General features: G+C 35.4%; 1 protein-coding gene across 1 annotated transcript in view; it reads right to left on the bottom strand.

The window, feature by feature from the left end:
• LOC116420025 (teneurin-3-like) overlaps positions 1-17959 on the bottom strand; it is a 349901-nt gene extending 331942 nt beyond the window's left edge. Inside the window, exon 1 of the mRNA XM_031943288.1 lies at positions 17879-17959. The gene's annotated coding sequence lies outside the window, so the exon portion shown is untranslated. The remainder of the gene's footprint in view (positions 1-17878) is intronic.
• Between the last annotated feature and the right edge of the window lie 1223 nt (positions 17960-19182).

Genomic DNA, 19182 nt, shown 5'->3' with positions numbered 1-19182 from the left:
AGTTTCATCCTTAAATACCTCTGGGATTACTTTGCTTAAAATTACTTTAAATTTTTTCTTTAAAATTTCCCCTCCATGGCTTATTGCTATTTTATGATGTGAAACTGCTTGTAATCTTCCTCCATCCTTCTATATATGATTTTATAAATTAGTTTATAGCCTAACAATTATTACCTTTTCCTTCCTTAGCTTTCCATTTGGCAAGAAGGTCAATTGTTTATTGGCAAAAGCACTTTTTTAGATTCTTTTGTTTTCCTTGTTCTGATATATGATTTGAATCATTTTACCTTCAACATAAAATGGTCATATAAAATGCAAAAGTCTTTTCCTCCTATTAATTGTCCATTTGTTAGTGTCAATAACTAAATTATATCAGGAGTGTTGGGGTTACTTGTACTTCATATCTTTTTTTTTCACTTTCTTTTAGCCTCTTATTTTTTAAAAAATAATTTGTATATTTATAACATTAAATATTTAATTTATTTAAATTTTTTGGTCCTTGATCTAAAAAGTTGTTGGTCTCATTTTACATAGATAACCAACTTGGAAATGATTCTAATCAGCAACAAGTCCTTTTCTTTCTGCTAAAATATATTTGATTTAATAGCAATAATTGCTAGTAGTTATATAGTGCTTTATGGTCTTCAAAAATGCTTTAAATTTATTAATTCATTTGATTTTCACAGAAAGCCTGAGAGGTTGATGCATCTCTTATTCTTAATTTACAGAAAAGGAAAATGAAGTACAGAAAGGTTAAGTGACTCTCACTTTTAGTGGTATTATTTAGTACTTGCTTTGTCTATTTGGCCCTTGAAGAAAGAATTCAAGATATATTAGATGTTCTTGAGACATATTATCCAACCTATTTTTCATTGTCCTCACCTGTTCTCATCTTGGCATTGAAGTCATATACCTCAAAGTAAATGTTGATTTGGAAAGTCTTAGTGGATCTGGAAACATTTTCTACATTTTAATTTACTATAACAGATAGGAATGTAGAAGCTACAATTATTTTCATGGTTCTTTTTTGAGGAGGATTGTGAGGAGAGTCTTTATATAAAGGTTTATCATGAACATTGAATGATGATGACCAATTTTTTTCATAAACTGATGTATCTTGTTGCTTTTGCATCCATATGACTTCAATTGTCATTCTCCTTTTTTAGCTTCATAAAGAGAATTTGTGAACTATCCTTCCTCTCAGTTGAAATTTTTTTGTTTTCGGTTTTATTGTAGGATAGATGTCACAATTTATTTAAGATAACTCCTTTACTAGGATATTCACAATTGGTCATTGGACTAGGATCTTATATTTTAACAGTTAAATGAATGTTAATGGATTTCCTAAAGACAATATCATTCTGTGCATTTCTGTGCCCTTTTCTACTTTTCTTTCATCATTACTTAGAAAGTTGAAAGGTTCACAAAGGATTTTGAGGGCCATTTTGTAGTAGGATTAAAAAAAAACTAAAAATAAAAAAATCCTCCTTATAAATACTATTAAATCACTTCCTCCCTCCCATTTTTCAAGAAGAGAATATTAAGCTACACAAATTGATGCAAATTTTGCTATTTCTAAAAAGGGGTTATATTTAATTGCTTGCAAAATGGAGAAAATTTTGGATCCTATATTATAGTATCCTAATTGGATATCTTTTGTATATAATCTCCCAACTTTTGTTGAGAATTAAAGATAGTTTCATCAGCCTTTTTTTCTTGATTTTAAAAATATTTATCTTATGATGTTGCTATAATGACCAGTGGAAGTTATGGAAGGGCATCATTCTTCATAGAAATTATTGTCCCCCCCTAATTTTCTCTGAATTCATGGAATCTAGTGCCTAGCTATTAGTTTCAAATGTTTAAGTGATGAACTTATCTTTAGAAGATACAAGAGACAAAGATACAAGACACAACAAAACAAAACACAAAATAACCAACTTTGCACTCTGAAATATAAGCTCACCTCAAAAACTTAGGAGAGATATTAAATTCTCAGATGATATTTAGGAGGTATTTTCCTAGGCTAGTCTTAATTTTTTCTCTGAATAAAGTCTGTCACTTAATGCCTTTACAACTTCTCACCCATACCTAGAATACATTCTCCTCTCAGCTCCATCTTAAAGGATCTTGTTTCTCTTAGGGGTCAGCTCCCTCCCATGCCATCTACAGATGCTTACATGAAGCCCTAACAATACCCTGGCCTCCACCAAAAAAAGCCCTACTAACTTGTTTTTGCTTTTGATATATGTAATATGTTCTTATACATTTATATAATATATGCATTTTCTCCCAATATAGTATGTTACTTTTTTTTATTATAGCTTTTTATTGACAGAACATGCATGAGTAATTTTTTAACAGTGACCCTTGCAATCACTTCTGTTCCAATTTTTCCCTTCCTTCTCTCCACCCTTTCCCCTAGATGGCAGTCAGTTATGGTATGTTTCTTGAAGGCAAGGGACTTAAAAAACAGTCAACAAACATTTTTAGGTACATACTATATGTCAGAAAGTATGTTAGGCCCTGTAAGCAAACAGATAAAGAAGGAAATGACAATGTTCCTGATACATAGTAGGGACTTAATAAATTTGGATGGATTGATTGATTAGAAGTATTCCAGTTTCTAATTTAATTTGAAAGTCATTACCCAGGTAGGAAAGAAGATACAATATATCTTTACTCAATTAAAAAGTTTTCAGCCTACATAAAACAAATCTGTTCAGCCCTTCCAGGTCAAACTTACTGATTACCTTATCCCTTTATACTTCTCTTGATGTATTTATTGTGCTTTATTTTGTAGTATTATGGCTTATTTATTTTTGTGTCACATCCTTTTACCAGAATGTAAACTCCCAGAGGAAGGTGAAGATTGTGCCTTGTCCCCCAATGCCTAGTAGAGAAGTAGATTTCTAATAAAGGTTTATTAAATTGAATTATTTATTTTTTTAATGCCCAAAGATTATAGTGTGCTCATGCTTGTGTATATGAGAAAGAGAGAGACAGAGAAAGATAGAGAGATCGAGAGAGACAGAAACAGAGAGAAAGACAGAGACAGAGAGAGGAAGAGAGACAGAGAAAAAAGACAAAGACAGAAAGAGAGGAAGAGAAATAGACAGAGAGAGACAAAGAGAGAGGAACAGAGACAGAAAGAGAGAGAGACAGAGAGAATCAGAGACAGAGAGACAGGAAGAGAGACAGAGAAAAAGACAGAGAGAGACAGAGAGAGAGAGAGAAAGAGAGAGAGAGGGAGAGGGGAGAGAGAAAGGGAGAGAGGGAGAGAGAGAGAGAAGAGGAGAGAGAGAGAGAGAGAGAGAGAGAGAGAGAGAGAGAAGAGAGAGAGAGAGAGAGAGGAGGAAGAGGAGGAGGAGGAGAGAGAGAGGCTGAGAGAGAGAAGAGGAGAGAGAGGAGAGAGAGAGAGAGAAAGAGAGAAACAGAGAGAGAGAAGGGGAGAGAGGGGAGAGAAAGAGAGAGAGAGAGAAGAAGAAGAAGAAGAAGAAGAAGAAGAAGAAGAAGAAGAAGAAGAAGAAGAAGAAGAAGAGAGCAGAGAGAGAGAGAAGAGGGGAGAGAGAGAGAGAGAGAGAGAAGAAGAAGAAGAAGAAGAAGAAGAAGAAGAAGAAGAAGAAGAGAGCAGAGAGAGAGAGAAAAGAAGAGAGCACAGAGAGAGAGAGAAGAGGGGAGAGAGAGAGAGAGAGAAAGAGAGAGAGAGAGAGGAGGAGAGAGGGAGAGAGAGAGGAGAGAGAGAGAAAGAGAAGAGGAGAGAGAGAGAAGAAAGAGAGAGAGAGAGAGAGAGAGAGAGAGAGAGAGAGATTCTTCCTACTTAACCTTAAATTATTCGATTCCTCTAGTGTTCATTCACTGTCTCTTAGGCTCCTAATTTTTTTCCTCCTTCAGGATTCATTCTTCCTCTAAATACTCATCATCCAATGCATTGTATAAAGAGAATTCCCAGCAGGAGATTTTAAAATAAAAGATAAAGTGTTCAGTATCTGAACATTTTCAAGCTCTGGTGTCAGTCCTTGGAATGCCGCCTGTTGACAATGATGGTTATCACTGGGGGCAACTGAAATCTGTTCATACTGAACTGTCTTCAGAAATCAGCCCTATCTGATTGTTCTTTCAGATCAAAAGGAGGAAGAAGACAAAGTAAGCTGAGAATATTCTTTCACTCTGTACTTTGTTGTTAAAAGGGGGAGGAATCCCACTAGGACCCCTAAACCAGTTTTAGGTATTATTAATCTTTTGTAAGGATTTCTGCTCTCCTTCCCACTCTCTCCCCACCTCATTACTGTCAGTTGACTGATTGGCCTGAATAGTCAAATCAATGTTCCTTTGCATAGCCGGGGCTTGTTCTGTGCTGTTATGAATTAACCAGGGATAACACCAGTAGATGCCACATGGGCTAAGGAACATCTAGTCTTCTAGGAAATATGGCATTCACTTCCTGGAACAAGGAGACAATTTTCTTTTCTTAATATGAAAATGCTTGCCGACTTCCTCCCATCACCCTCAGAGTGCCTGGATTTAGAGACCCTATATTTTGGATATTCCCGAAATGTATGTTTATGCTGTAGCTAACACTGTGCTTAGTTTCCACCACAAATGCATAGCAAATTCCGCTTACCATGTGGTGGGCAGATGAAAAGGAGGCCTGCCTTATTTTACCAGCAGAGCTAACCCTGTTGCTGACAAATCATCTTCTGAAGAGTGAAGATGTGGCAAAGTGCCTGCCATTGAAAACAGCAAGGAAAATAACAGTGTAGTTGGTATGCCTCTTAAAATGCTATTTCTTGTTGCACACAGGAAGTCACTTTACATCAAATTGGGATGTGACATAACGTAACGTGTCAAAGACATTGTTAAAAAACAAACAAGCTGGAATTGAGCTGCATCCTGTACATCTTAGATCTCTCAGGCAGTTTCACACATTAAGATGGTAGAGCATGCAGAGCTCATAAATTCTCTTGTGACTGAGGTTTTGGGAAATTTTGACAAAACTCAGTGGGATCTTGGTGGGGAAACCAACATTTACCACTGAGTTCTTTAATGATGGTTGAACAAGTGGACTCCAATCCTGATTTACTCAAGTAGAATTCAATATCATAACAAGGCAATTGGGCATCCTCACATACTTTCAGCAAATGTATTTTCATGCTATGATCTTTAACTCTTTCATTTATCAGGGGATTTGATTTGAAACTTCATCTGCATTCAAGTGCTCTCTGCTTTTTGTGCATGATGTGATACTTTTCCTTTCCTCTTCTCCAAGTTATGTGATTGTTGTTCAGTAGTATTTGACTCTTTGTGACCCCATTTTGGGGTTTTCTTGACAAAGATACTAAGGTACTTTGCCATTTTCTTCTCTAGCTCATTTTTTAGATGGGGAAAGAAAGGCAAAGAGAGTAAAACGACTTGCCCAGTATTACACAGATTATATTTCCAAGTCATGTTTTTATGTAACTAATACGTTTATTCAGCCATTTGAGTTATAAGACTGAGTTATATATCTTCTCTTAGCTAGGGTGTCATGAGACCTTCCTCAGTGGATTTTCCCCTTTCAGTATTTCCTCTATTCAAAATTTCAGATTTAGAGCTGGGGATCTTTGCTAATACCTTCCTTTGGGGATGGGTGAGTTTTCATTGTAGGAAATTCCAACAAGAAACTGAGAAGGTAGGGTAATTTAGAAAGAGTAATATAGAGAGGAACCAGATATGAGACTTGAAGCCATGTTTTCCTATCTCTCTCTCTGTACTATCCCATGCAGTTTCCCATCTTTACTACCCCATAGCTTCCTTTAAGCTTCCTTGACTTGGGGCAGCTAGTTGGTGTAGTGGATAGAGCACCAGCCCTAAAGTCAGGAGGACCTGACTTCAAATCTGGCCTCAGTCACTGAACACTTCCTGGATGTGTGACCCTGGGCAAGTCACTTAACCCCAATTGCCTCAACAACAACAACAAAAAACCAAACAAAAAACCCAATAAGCTTCCTTGATTTATCACAGAATCACTGAAAGTTAAAAGGACTTTGGCAACTACCTAGTCCAACTTCTTCATGAATGAATCTCCATTTACTTGGTAAGTAGCCATTTGAATGGGTCTTAAAAACCTGCAAGGATAGGAAACCCATCAATCCTCAATGGAATTTGCATTTTTCAACCCTTGTAATGAGTTAGAAGTTTTTTCCTTGGCATCAATCCTAAGTTTGCTTTTCTGCAGTCCCCTCCCCTACATTGTTCTTAGTGCCATTTCTAAATAGAACAGATCGTATCCTTTCTCCACAAGACAATGCTTCCCATACTTGAAGAGAGTTATCACATGTCGCCTAGATGCTTGGTGAATAGAGTTCTGGTTTGGAGTCAGGAAAACCTAAGGTCAGATCTACCCTCAGATACCACTAGCTATGTAAGCTTGAGTGAGCGGTGTAAGTTAACCTCTATTTGCCTTAATCTACTGGAAAAGGAAATGGCAAACCACTACATTATTTTTGCCAAGAAAATCTCATATAGAGTCCTGAAGAACTGTTTTGATAAAACAAATAATACCTCATACTGCTGACTCATATTGAACTTTCAATTCCGTGAAACCCTCAAATATTTATAATTTTTTCGACCATTCATTTCTCTTTGGTAGCCATTTGTAAGTTTTCATATTTCATGTTATTTCTGTTAACTTTTCATCTTAATTGATTTAACCCTTTGAAGAAGGTCTAATGTCAGGAACACATTTTTCTTTATTGAGGTCTTGGAAGTGGGAGTGATGACTCTTCCTTCTGGTCTTAGTTTCAAAGCATGAGTTGATAAATGCTAAGAAGTGGAGTATGTGTGTGTGTGTGTGTGTGTGTGTGTGTGTAGTATGTATGTATAACTGAGTGTAGCAGTTTAGACAGATTAAATAACTTGTCAAAGATTATTCAGGTAAATGGAAGAACAAAGATCTCAGGTCAGAGCCTCCAACTACAGAGTAAGCACTTTTCACTCTACTATACTCCCTCATCCTCTGAATAGTAAATAAGCCCCATGAAGGCAAGAACTGTTCCACTTTTTTTTTTTTTTTTTTTTTTTTTTTTACCTTTGTTGCACAATGCTTTGCTTATAGTAAATAATAAAGTTAGATTTCTTGGATTGAACTGGCCTATCAATTTTGACTTGGACCATGACATATCTGGTATCTGTTTCCATGTGTACTGACTGGCATATAAAAAGCAAGAATCAGTTAATGCATCACTAAAAGGGAGGCAATTTGCTTTTTTCTGACAAGCAGGATCAGGCTTATTATATTTTTTTCTCTAGCCACCAATGGCTACCATTTCCCCCTCAGTGGCATTTGAATAACTCTGTGACAAATGCAGTCAAAAGGGACACTTTGTGTCATGAATGTCTGTCAGGTAATTTCCAAGGAATGACCTTGAGTTTTTCTTTGGAATCAAATCTCCTTTAGGCCAGCTGATTTTATGTAATAAAACTTATATATTTGAGTTTTAACCTTTTAAATTCAACTTTCCCCCCTCAAATAGACAAAGGTAGAAGTAAGCTTCTTTTTGATTTACAATTGATAGTTTATATTGCATTTTCACTTAAAATCTCATACTTTTTAAAAACTATCTTTTATCATTGATATAGATTCTTAGTTTCATCTAAGTGTTTCTTGGATTTCTTCTTGTTAAAAACAAAAATAATACTGGTTTGGGAAAATATTGTTCAGGTCTCTCTCTTGAAAGACCCTCACCCCCAAGACTTTTAAATGTATTTTCATGTTTAATATTTTACATAGCTATATATCATAACTATATTAAGATTTAATATAAATGCAATTTTTAAAAAATCTACTTAGGACAATATAATGTTTCTTGTAAGCCAGACAGAAAGGGGTTTTGTATACTGACCTTACATGATGAACTTTTGCACTGGCTCTAATGGGTAGATGTTTGAAATGAGACTAGAGGACACACGGATGATAATTCTAAGTGGCACCAGGTTGCTGTCCACTATGAAGTAGAGAATGGCTGGAAGTAGCCCCCTGCTGTCCCTTTCCACTAGAGAGGAAAGGGACTCTTCAAACTGGCTCCAAACTACACTAAGGTAGGTCTTAAGGTCAGAGTCTGATATAGAAGGGGAAGTGCCGATTCAGTCTTTACTTTGCACACATCATGCATTCCTGTAAAAGGCTGGTGCACTTTGTGTAAATCTGCCCCAAGTTCATGTTCGAAAACCAAAGTGCTTTTATCATGAAGTGTACAGATATTAAGCAACTGAATAGGAAGACTCCACCCCCCATTCACATATACACAAACGGACTTAAATTCGCACATAGACACACAGGCATGGACATGCAATTCCCTGTTGCTAAAGCAGAAAGTCTCCTTGAGTAGCAATAAGAAGTCTGTGCTGTTTTGATTTCTATGATGACTGACTTATCTCCCCCAGGCTATGTAGGTCAGAAGAATACAGGAACACAAATATAAAATCACAACAGAATGTATCATAAATTGGTCCTAAGGAGCAGTACAAAGATGCCCTAATTGACCACATGAGAGAAGGTTTTTAACCTCTTGCGTGAAAAATAACACACTTTCTTAGTGATAATGGTATTTATGATAAGGCTTTATTTTAACTGTTCCAGGATAATTGAAACAGTCTCTCTAAATGAATGTGCTGCAACATTCGGGCAGCAGCATTTTCAAAAGCACCAGTCGGTCCACTTTTAGAAAGGTAGGTTGCTGCTCTGTTGGAAAAGTGAGATTGGCTTTTATGATTTTTTTTTTTAACAAACAGTGTTTGAAAGCTTTTTTTGGCACTTGAATGATCTGTGTGGAAAAAGGAAAAGTTTCCCTTTATAGAGGACAAAAAAAATCTTTTACCCTCAACATGTCACTCATCTGAAGATGCCTTTGTTAATTTCTGCTAAGGCTATATCATCTCACAAATTGTATTTCTTTGAAAGCAATTCATTCCTATACTCATAGCACTGTGGCATTCCACCTTTTCTCACTGAAACTTTACAAATCAATAGGGAGTATTGTTATCTGAATATACTCATGTATCTGAATAAAGCTAATATGACAAAAATCTGATGAGTCCAAGTAAATTTCTTCTCAGGAGAGTATTTATTGCTGCTCAGAGTTTATTTCTGTGTATTTGCAATGTGTAGGCACATAAAGAAATCACCTGCTAGCCACATGGATACCAAGAGAATAAAAGGAAGACAAATTCAGTTTTTTTTTTAAGAAAAGGAAAAAAAAAGGTAGATTGTGAGAAACACATTTCAACATTTCTGTTTTAGAGCTCCTTCTTTATTCATTTTCATGGTTAAAAATTAGCCATTTGGAAATACAATGAATGCCATTAAAATGCCAGTAGAAAGAGACAGATCATCTTTCTTAGAAACCACCACGTCACATCAGGCATTAACTATATGTTGTTATGCTATTTGACCTCTGGCATGGCCTCATCTGTATAAAAGTGAACCACAGTGAGGGGGAGTTAGTTATTTTTGGTCCCTAAAATATAAAATGCTTCATGAATTATTTAGATAAATTTGTAAGTTTATTTTGGAAAGTTTGCATATTCAGGAAATAATGGTCACTTTTTAGAGGATTGTATTTTTGGCATTCAAGGAGAATTTTAATTCTCATCACCAGATTGGCCTAAGGGTAATGAATTTTTCAGCCATAAAAGACCATCAACCAAGTGATAATTTCTGTGCTGGTGGAGGGAGTACCCACAATGATGAAGTCAAAGATGCTTGAATATTGGGTAAAGAGTGTGAATGCAAACAAAACTCTACTGACAATCTACTGACATCCACTCCCAAATGCTCTTGAATTGGCTGCCTGTGCTGAAAGCAAAAAGCATCACTCTTGAGTATGGACAGCTCCTTTAAGCCCCTGAGGAATGAACTTTCAACTATTCCATATTTGGCAGTGGGCTAATCTAGAGGCAGGGAGGATTTCCTGATCAGAAACTCAGTTCTCATTACAAATGCTAACCTTGCCATAGATTGACCTTCATTTGCCTTTGTGAGCTTTTAATGATACCATGCCCCACACTGACCCAAGGACTAAGAAGAAAGCCTTCTTACTGATCATGTCCATTGGCAAATAGCTATATTGCCTACCAACCAGTTCATATATTCAATCAGATCATATTCCACTGAATTTGTAATTCCCTGGGTGATCAGAGAGCTAGAATTTGGCATAAAGAAATGGTGGCTTTTCTATTCAGACTGGACACAATTTTCAGCATCACCCACTTATATTTCCTTCAATTCAGGTTACTCTAAACATTCTCCACATAACTAAGAATGAAGTTTTAATTCTTTTTAGAGGGCCAGGATAAGAAAAACATTTTTAAAATCTTAAGATATATTAATGTGAACTATATTTTTATCTATCCATGGTTTGGATATCACATTTTGTTTTCTAAAAGTGTAATAATATCTTTTGCATTATTAAGTACCAAATGGGAGGGTGCTGGAAAGTGTCCCATTATTAGAAGACCCTAGAAAGACTCAGAGTAGATTTGAGCAAGTTCCAGCTACTACCAATTTTGTTATCCTCAAAGCCTGGGAGAAGAGGTGGCTGAGTGCATAAGTTGAATGAAGAATTATATGTGCATATCTGCACGCCACTCCCACAACACCAAAAGACTTAAAAGAAAAACTTCAGCAAATTGGGAGGGCCTTCTGTGGAAGACATTGAAGCAAAAGACCAGGTGTTCCAAAAAACTTAGTGAAGTTTTCATCTCTAATAATTTAAAACAGCACTAAGACATTTGGAAAACTCCGTAGAGTCCTGAATTGCACAGGACAAGGTTGTGATACATCCTATTGGATAGAGTGCCCATAATCATGAAAGTGCAGAAGTACTGAAGTGCTGAAATTGATGATTAGAATTCATTCAAGTATTGCAATATTAATTAAGGAAATATGCTAGTAAAAACACACAAGATTTTTAGAGTTTTGCCTAGGGAAATGCTATAAGCATACTTGTTATTTGGTTATCTGGTGGTTCTCTCAAAATAGGATACAGAAAGGACATAGCTTAAAAAAACACATTAAATAAATGTTTCTAAAAAAAAAAAAAAACCAAAACAACAACAACAACAACAACAAAACAAAACTAATACCTATTTCTGTGCTGTTAAGAGGTGTCCAACTTACTTTGCTTTCCCTTCCCTTGTCCTATCTTGCTTCTCCTTTCCATTGCCTTGCCTTCCCTTTCTTACAGAATCCCTGAGGCACAAGTTATTTATGGGATCCAACATGTCTTGAATGAGAATCCTTTTTGTGAGATATCTGCTAGGAAATAACCTAGCTTTTGTTTTAATACTTTAAGTGGGACTTCATATGTTCCAAGGCATCCCATTTCACATATCTACAGCTATAATTTCTATCGAATTCTTCCTTATTTCAGGCCTCTTGGCATTTTTCACCCATTGTTCCTAGTTCTATCTTCTAAGCTAAACTAAGCTAGTCTGCTCTTTTTTCTATGGGAAAGCTGTTCAATACAGAATGGCAATAATATTCATTGTTTATTTTCTACTGACAATTGTTATCAGAAATAAATTTTTTTTTTTTTTTAATGTCTGAAGGGGCATATGCTCATATGCTCTTGAGTTCAGTCATGAAGTCATCACCTGGAAGGAGACTCATCAAACTGATGTTTCCATTTCCCCTATAATCCTGAGTGGTATATTTGGTACAGTAATTGGGGAAGAGTACACACCCAGTGTTTCCAATATACATACAATGTCTTATAGCATCATGGATATTTATTTGGAAGGGAGCTTATGTGCCATCTAGTCTAACTCTCTCATTTTATCTGGAGAATCTGAAGTAAATCTAGGGAGGTTAAGAATGTGTTTAAGGTTAGTGACAATCAGAATAAAGGTTTGAACCCAGTCCCAGTGCCCTTTCATTGTCCCTTTAGATTTTTTTCTGAGATCTAGGGGAACATTAAAAAGCAATCAGCCACACATTCATGAAGAACTATTTTTTCCACATCATTTTACAGTAATGTTCTTGTCTGAATCCAAGAATAATTACATTGTTGTTTCAAGAGTCCTGAAGTCTCTAGGGCTCTTGCCTATCTGGGCAGTTTCTGCAATCTGAAGCACAGATTAAATTGAAATTAAGAATAGAAAGTATGACTTCTGAAATGCTTTTCAAATATTTTTGTATTTTCAAAAGCTATTTCCTTCACTTGTTAGCCATATTTGTTTTATTCAGAGGAGTTACTTTATGTACTCTGGGCATGAAATATATGCTAAATTAATATTAGAACTTTAAAGGATAATTAAAAAATCTGGTGTAGTCTGGAAAGTTTTTTTTTAATCCTAATCATAACAAACATCAACAACAACAAAAATTTGGACTCCACTTTTTCTCTGGGGGGAAAACATTTTAAGGAGAAAAATTTATTCTCTCCCTTTTTTTAAAAAATTTTTTTATTGAGAGAGAAAGTGCCACTTCAGATATACAGAGTGTAAGCAGACATGGATATTCACACTCCAAGCTTCTCTCATGTAGAGTTAGAATGCAAACATTAGCAATCCAGAGCATCCACTCTGCCTGAACACTCCCTTGGGGACAGGCTCTCCAAGACTCTATGAAATCAGATTGGCAGCTTTTGAAAACTATGATGCTGCTCACACATGCCTCATGCCAAGCTCTGAGATATGGTGTCTCTCCTCCTCATGCCAGCACTCAAAAATAACTCCACTCATTCAGGGGGAAGAAACTCAAGGACACAGTTAATCATTACTCGAATCTCTCTCCAGAGTGAAACAACAACCCAGTCTCTACCGATAAATCCTGATGAGTCTCTGTCCATATAAAACCAAAGGGCGGAAAGTTGGGTCTTTTACCTCCCCTCAATCCCCCCCACAATACATGACATCAAGTTTTGTGCTGTAGGAATGTAGTGGCTAGGTGGTACAGTGGATGGGATATGGACAGGGGCCAGGAAGATCTGAGTTCAAATAACTCAGGGGCTAGCTGCAAAACCCTGGGAAAGTCACTTAACTAGTGTGCCTCAGCTTCCTCATCTGTAAAATGGAGATATCATATATTACAGTATTTTGGAATATAAGTAATATGAATGCATATAATATGGAACTTCTCTCCCAAGGTTGTTGTGAAGATAAGATGAGATAACTGTAAGGTGCTTAGCACAGTGAAATATAGTAAACACTATATAAATAATGACAATGTCAGCCCTTTTAAAAAGCTTCAGTTTCATTCATAAGAATAGAAATTTAAGAGGCAGCTAGATAGACTTGGAGTTCATGTGTGCTCTTGGATAAGCCATTTGACTACTCTCAACATCAGTTTTTTTTACCTGTAGTCAGGATAACAGTAGCTACATTACTACTTGTATAGGTCAAATGAGATAGAATGAATTAACCTTAAAGCTCTCTGTAAATGCTATTATTATTGTTCATTTAGAGCTTAAAGAGCACTAAAGTCAATTATCAAGCCTCCTTATTTTATGAATGAGCAAACTGCAGCTCAGAGCTGGTGACTTGTCCCATATCCCATAGATCATAAAAATGTTAAGTCTACCTGACTTCAATTATATCACCCTATCTACTAAACCATATAGCCTGTCATTTACATGATCCTGGTTTTTTAGATGTCACAAAATCTCAGGTATAGTCCTAAATAATCTAATGAAAAATCTTCTGATAATGTGGCAGATAACTATCCTTTCAAGATGATATTCTGCATCCTTTACTTCCCTCCCCTGGTACTCCTTGGTATTTTTGTTTTTGTTTTGTTTTTTTTTGGTCCATTTCAGTATTATTGAGTTCTTCTAGCTGAGTGGGATCAGGAAAAGAGATAAAAGAACATTAATTTTAGTTAAGAGTAAACTACTCCTTTTTTTTTTTGCATCTCTAATAAGAGGTATGATAAGAGGTGACCAGAATGACCTTCCTGGTTGATTTTATGGATTATCATTATTCTTTTCTTTTCCCTACTACTGAATTGGCCATTTCAAACTTGAAACATATTTTTATTGTTTTCACTCTAATAGGCGGCATGTACTTTCACATTTTATCAGGATTCTCTCTATGAAAAGTCACATATAGTTAGGTTCTAGAAATCCCATCCTCATTTTATAGAAATTTGTGTTATTTATTATTTCATGAAGTAAAGGGAACTCCTGATGAGAAAATACCCTCTACTAATTCTGATTGATATCTGTTCTACACCTTATAGTGGACCTAGACATCTGCTCAGGGTCATTCAATGAATGTCAGAGGGACTTGAAGCCAGATCTTCCTGACACTTGAAGTCACTACAATACAACTACTCTTGCTTCACCATTATTTAGTTTCAGTTGTGTCTGCATTTGGAATTTTCTTGGCAAAGATACTAGAATGGTTTGTCATTTCCTTCTCCAGTTCATTCTTCAGATGAAGAAATTGAGGCAGAAAGTTAAATGACTTGTACAGGGTGACACAGCTAGCAGTGTCTGAGATTGGATTTGAACAAAAGTCATTCCAACTCCAGAGATAGTGCTTTATCCACTGTGCTACCTATTTGCCCTAACTCCTTCACTATACCATCTCATATTTTGTAGTACTGGTCCCAATATTTCTTAACCATTATGTGATTCTGATATGGTAAGCAAAGCACTTAAACTTTTAGTATCTTAATTCTTTCAGCAAAAATAAAGAAAATAATACTTTCTTTACCAGCATGATAGGATGGATATGGGAAAAACTCATATACTTTAAAGTATTATGAGAATCAATTATTACTATTAAATAAGTATTTATGGTATTGCCTTGATTTTGTCAATATAGAAAACTCCCAGCAAAGAGACTCCCATTACCAAGACAGATTGTATCTGCTCCACAATTTAAAGGCTTGGAGAACTTCCTGGGAGACAAAGGAAAATATGATTTTCCCAGCATCACATAGGAAGGATGTATGTATCAGAGACCAAGACAGAATTTGAACTCAAGTGTTCATGGCTCCAATGATAGTTTTCTCTTCATAATACCACACGTCTTGCTATTTACAACCTTACAAAGGGAGATATTTCCTTTGGGTTATATTTAAATGTAAGAATACCCTTTAAACCACAAATGAATAAAGATAACTGCAACTAAAAATATCTTTGATCTAAGAAGTTAAAAAAAGCAACCATTTTGATAATTGTTTTGGGAGCTGTTACTCTAGAAAATACCCTAAAATGCATATCTTTAAGACTTCTTAGAGTTGTTGTTTACTCCTAAAAGAAAAGACAAAATAGCTATATCTGCTGAATTCTGCTTAGGTGCAGGAGAAGTGATAACTTTATTTTCCTCATCAAAAAAAAATGCTAATATGTGTTTTGTAAGACAACAACCTACTCAAGCAATAGCAATCTCTCCTATGAGGAAATATCAGTCAATGCTTCTCTCAGAGGAGCACTAAAACATTCAAGTTTATATATTAGCTATTAAAGACTAAATGCTCATCCTAAAAAACCTCCCTGTAAGAGAAGAGTGCTTTTCATATAATTGACAAGAGAAGAGTTTGAAAAGAGGGTACTTAAAAGACAAGGGGAGGTTGACATGCTTTATTAGAGTGGTATTCAGAGAAAGTGGTTTTTTTTCTAAGGTGGAGAATATAGATACTAGAACAAATTCTAGAGAACTGAAGGAATCTCATCAACAATGTGCTTCAGAGAGGCAAGGATTACTTTTGCAATGCCTACTGGATTGCATTTTTTATAGCAGAGAGCCCATGAGTGAGAGTATTTCTATGTATAGAACCTGGAATTAGGTGTGCATCTCCTATTAGTAATGAATACTTATGTACCCAATTCCCTAAACAATATAATGATAAAACTCTACATATTTTAAACTATATAGATTAACTTTTTGCAACAATGAACCCTTTTTCAAACCTGAAGTATACATAGATACTGTAGAACATAGACGACTGAAAAGACAAATAAAGCATTTTAACTGAGCAGCTCCTTAGGTGCCTTATTTTAAATACATTTCTGGGCTCTTTCTTCTCATATTCTTTGTGCAAAATATAATGTTGAAATTCATGCTGATTAAAAATAAAACTTCTGATGAGTTAAACAATTGTACCACATTAACAATTTGTTATTTTCAATGGTTTTAACAGGAAAATATGGCCTTATGACTGCAAGGAAAGAAAACAGAGGGTACCTTGTATGAAGGATTTGTGCAAATTGTATATCAAGTTCTTTATTTCAGAGTTTTAGTTTAGCATTGATTAATTACTCACAGGGTGTATTGTGTAACTTCATATATGTTTATTAAAGACTTCTCATCACTTTTCTTTGTAGTTGCCTTGGGGAAAATGCCAGTTTCTAGGAGGGATATTAAAGAAAATAATTGACTGACACCATGGAATATAAAATTTAAGTCACCATTTCTCTTTATTTTCTTCTTCATTCCTTTCTTCTTTCCTCCCTTTTCCTTCCTTTCTCCTCCTTTTCCTTTCCTTTCCTTCTTTTTCCTCTCCCTTACTCTCTTTCCCTTCCATTCCCCTCCAACTTCCCTTTTTTCCTCTCTCTCTTTCATACTTTTCCCTTTCTCCCTTTCATTTTCTTTTATTTCTCTTCCTTCCTCTCTCCGTTCTTCCTTTGCTCTCTCTTTCCCTGCCTTCTCTTCTTCCTTTCCAACTCCCTCCCTCTCTCCTTTTCTCCATTTTCATTTTATCCCCACACATATTTTTATGATATATAATTAATATGTATCAACTTCAGGCTAAAGAGAGATCTGTTGTTTTGAACTAATTTTATACATTTAAGTCAAATCTAATGAAATGAATCATCACAAAAAACACAAAATATCAATGACTGAGTACTAGGATACACATACATTTCAAAGCACATTAATGAGATACCTTTAAAAAATTGTTTGAATGATCAATACCAAAAAGAATTATAGTTAAGTAACTGTACTGTTCTGATGTATAGATGGTATTATTCCCACATGCTGGCATTTCATAATTAAAGGTCTTTTTCTCTGTGGGAAATTTGACTGAATTTTGCATTAAAAGAAGAAACAAACCATCAGTCAGGAGGAGGTTGGAAAACTTAAACAGCTCGACCCATTAAACCCCCAAAGTATAGGCAAATGCTGAACAATCTACTCTGAGAAACTGTCGATCTTTTAAGGCACAGTACTGTACAAACATTAATGAGCAGAATGCTTATCAGATAGCATGTCCTGAATTCTTTTGTAGCTTTCTAGTAGAATATACTTTTCATTTGGTGAAAAGCCCTCAGACTTTGGCTTTAAATGAATCTTTTTGCAAGGTTCACAAGCTTTAAATTACTAGACCATGGTTACCATTGAGAAAAATCACTGAGCTATAGCAAAAGAAGAAAAAAATAACCAGGTACAAGTTTAATTCTCTAAGGTTGCCATGTAAGTGCTGCTCAGAAAGGATTAAGATTTGTGGGGGAACAAGAGAACTCCCAAACAAACCTTGTCAAAAAGAGGTGAAGTGCACAATATATCAATCACAGCTTTTCCTTTTCTTTCCTTTTTTGGGGGGTATATGTGTGTGGGTTTAGTTTAATATCTACAATTGGAGAAAAGACTTCAATGTCCTCTCTTCTTCCTTTTGTTCAGACAGATTCTGGAGAGAAATCATAGCTTTTATGGTATCATAAATTACTCTGGACCTAGAAACAACAATAACAACCCACAGCCTAGTGAAGTGTGCATTATACATTCTAGGACTTGTTTACCATTCAGCTAATGAGTGGAAGTTAATAGTAATCAGTACTAAACCACCAATAGGTTCAGTGCACAGTGGTTTATTTTGCTGCTGCAAAGAAACAATATTAAGAAATCCTTTTATCAAAATCTATTTCTAACTCTAAGACATGTAGCTTACCTGCTCTTCTTGTAAGGGTTATTTCAACTTTCTGTTGCTTTACAAATTTTGTTTTCCTTAATTTCTTATGAATAGAAGATCTGGAATAAAAAAAAAAGAAACATCAGTATAGAATAATGTATTAACATACAGAAAATGGTAATATTCACAAAAAATTGATTGCTCCTGGTAGTTCCCAAACTACTTTATAGTAAAAAGAATTATTCAAGCATCATTAAAAAAATTAAGAGAGACAAGTGGGCAAGGAGCTGAGCTATGTTTTATTGACAAGCAGGAATGGATAGAACACTAGGTTAGAAGCCTAAGTTCATAGACTAAAAAAGACTTTAGATGCTACTGAACCCAATCTACTCCTTTTACATGTGAAGGAACCTGGAATTCAGAGAGATGAAATGAGTTGTTCATCGTCACACAGCTGGTTGAATTTTAGAGTTGTAATATATATCCATGTCTTCTGATACCAAATTCCATGTTCTTTGTATTGCTTCATGAGTTTGTTAGGTCATGTTCCCATCCTGCCACTAACACTTATCAGCTGGGAGAAAAAGCAATTTTTCACTTTTTTTGAATCTAAGTTTTTTCATCTATTTTTTGGTGCTTGTGTAATTTAAATTGCATAGTTGTAAAGCAAAGATTTTTTTCATGACTTCCTATGGCAGATTTGTTAGTCAGTGTGTCAATAAACATTTTTTTAAGCTCTAACCACTTTCTAGGCAATGTGCTAAGTGCTGGGGATACAAAGAAAGACAAAAGACAGTTCCTAATGTGTAAGATTACAGTGAAAGATTAATATGAAAGGTCTAGCAGAGAATAATGACATACAAACGAGCTAAATATACAGTAAATTGGAAATAATCAACAGAGGGAAGGCACTAGAATTAAGGAGTATTAGGAAAGTCTTCTTATAGAAAATGGATTCTAAATAAAACTTAAAGGAAGCCTGGGAAGCCAGGAGGCTGAGATGAGGAGAGGGAAACTTCAGAAATGGGAGCAAGCTAGTGAAATTACCCAGAGTCTTACATATCTTCAAGAAAAGTGAGGTAAACATGAATGGAATTAAGATTTAGGATACCTAAATCTCATTTGGATGCTTAGCTGACAGTCTCTTTATTCTAGCTACTCTTTATAAATTATATTGAAGCTGCCCAAGGGCAGAAAACATGATGCATCTCCCTGTAGCCCAAATTTCTAACACAAGGGACCTAACACAGAGGAGGCTCTCAAGTAGTGCCTGTAGGTAATGATAATGAAAAAAGAATTCCATGTTTTTGCATTTTAATGGCACAAAATTATCATGATATTAG

The sequence above is a fragment of the Sarcophilus harrisii genome, chromosome 6 (assembly GCF_902635505.1).
Source record: "Sarcophilus harrisii chromosome 6, mSarHar1.11, whole genome shotgun sequence".
Lineage (NCBI taxonomy): Eukaryota > Metazoa > Chordata > Mammalia > Dasyuromorphia > Dasyuridae > Sarcophilus > Sarcophilus harrisii.
This window is presented reverse-complemented; position numbering and strand designations above follow the sequence as displayed.